Below are 2,409 nucleotides of genomic sequence, written 5' to 3' on the forward strand. Positions count from 1 at the left end.
TTCATTTTTTATCAGTATTTTTTATTTTGATATTGTGGGGTACACTTAAGGGTTACGTAAGTGTATGCTTCATTTAGGCCCCCTTGTTAATAACAGGTGTCTCCCCATCCCCAGACAGATGTTTACTACCATTAGTCCCATCCCCCCCCATGGTTTCCCACCACTGTCAGTCATTTTCTTATGGTAGTGCGTTGGATGATCAAGGTCCACTATATGAGTTAGAATATGTGATACAAAGATCTTTGTTTCTGTGAGAGGTCACTCTATTATAGACTCTATCTCCATCCAGGTTGCTGCGAAATTCATGATTTTGTTCTTTTTTATGGCTGCATAGTATTCCGTTGTGTATATGTACCACATTTTTTAATCCAGTCCTCTTTTTATGGACAGTGTGGTTGATTCCAGGTTCTTGCTATTGTGAACAATGCTGCGATAAACATTCGTGAGCAGGTATCTTTTTGATAGAGTGATTTGAGTTCTTCAGGATATATTCCCAGTAGGGGGATGGCAGGGTCATATGGGTGGTTGATGTTTAGAGCTGTTAGGAGTCACCACACTGCTTTCCACAGAGGTTACACTAGTTTACACTCCCACCAACAGTGTAGGAGTGTTCCCTTTTCGCCACACCCTCTCCAACAGCTATTATTTTTTGAGTTATTGATAATTGCCATTCTGACTGGAGTTAGGTGGTATCTCAGTGTGGTTTTGATTTGCATCTCCTTGATGATTAGTGAGGTTGAGCATTTCTTCATGTGTTTGTTGGCTGCTCGGATGTCTTCTTTTGTGAAGTGTCTGTTCATATCTTTTGCCCATTTTATAATGGGGTTGTTTGTTTTTTTCTTTTTAGCATGTTTGAGTTCCTTCTAGATCCAAGATGTTAAGCCTTTGTCAGACCTGGAGTTGGCAAATACTTTTTCCCAGTCTGTAGGCTGTCTCCCTGCTCTCTTGATGGTTTCTTTGGCTTTGCAGAAGCTTGTCAGTTTAATGAGGTCCCACTTGTCTATCTTATCCCTTATGGCCTGTGGGTTTCGAATTTTGTTCAGGAATTGGATGCCAGTTCCGGTTTCCATGAGGGTATGTCCTTCATTTTCTAAGGTTCTTATGGTTTGAGGTTTTACATTTAGGTCTCTGATCCATTTGGAGTTAATTTTTGTGTATGGGGATAGATAAGGGTCCTGTTTCAATCTTCTGCAAGTGGTAAGCGAGTTTTCCCAGCACCATTTACTGAATAGGTTCTCCTCTCCCCAGTGATAGGTGGTGGAGGCTTTGTCGATGATGAGTTGTTTGAGAAATGGAGGTTTTGCTTCTGAAATCTCAATTCTATTCCATTGATCTATATGCCTATTCTTATACCAATACCAAGCTGTTTTGATGATTGTAGCTTTATAGTAAAGTTTGAAGTCTGGTAATGTGATACCACCTGCTTTGTTTTTTTTTTTTTTTTTGCTGAGGATTGTTCTGGCTATTCTTGGTTGTTTGTGTTTTCATATGAATTCCTGTGTTGTTTTTTTATAGGTCTGAGAAGAATGTAGCTGGTAATTTGATAGGTATTGCATTGAATCTGTAGATTGCCTTAGGTAAGATGGACATCTTCACAATGTTGATTCTGCCAATCCATGACCATGGGATATTTTTCCACTTGTTTGTGTCATCTTTGATTTCTTTGAGCAGAGTTTTGTAGTTTTCATTGTAAAGATCTTTTATGTCTCTGGTTAGGAATATGCCAAGGTATTTCATTTTTTTGTGTGGCTATTGTGAATGGAATTGTGCTTCTTATTTGCGTTTCTGTTTGTTTATTTTTGGTGTAAAGAAATACGATTGTCTTTTGCACATTTATTTTATATCCTGACACTTTGTTGAAGGCCTTTATCAGTGTAAGGAGGTTTTTGATAGATTTTCTTGAGTTTTCAAGGTACACAATCATGTCATCTGCAAAGAGAGATAATTTGACTTCCTCTTTTCCTATTTGGATACCCCTGATTGCCTTCTCTTCTCTGATTGCTCTAGCCAGGACTTCCAATACTATATTGAACAGAAGGTGTGAGAGTGGGCATCCTTGTCTTGTTCCAGTTTTTCAGGGGAAATGGTTCCAATTTTTGTCTGTTTAGGAGTATGCTGGCTATGGGTTTCTCATCGATGCCTTTTACTACTTTGAGGTATGTTCCCTGTATGCCTAGATGTTCAAGGGTTTTTATCAAGAAGGGGTGCTAGATTTTATTAAAAGCTTTATCTGAATCTAATGATATAATCATGTGGTTTTTGTTGTGACATCTTTGATGTATTTAGTTACATTTATTGTTTTATGAATGTTTAACTAGGCTTGCGTCCCAGGGATGAAACCTACTTGGTCATAATGGATGATTTTTGAGATGTGTTGTTGAATCCGGTTTGCTAGGATCTTGTTGAGAA

Source organism: Carlito syrichta, unplaced genomic scaffold, assembly GCF_000164805.1.
Source record: "Carlito syrichta isolate Samal-C Ts95f unplaced genomic scaffold, Tarsius_syrichta-2.0.1 Scaffold305058, whole genome shotgun sequence".
NCBI lineage: Eukaryota > Metazoa > Chordata > Mammalia > Primates > Tarsiidae > Carlito > Carlito syrichta.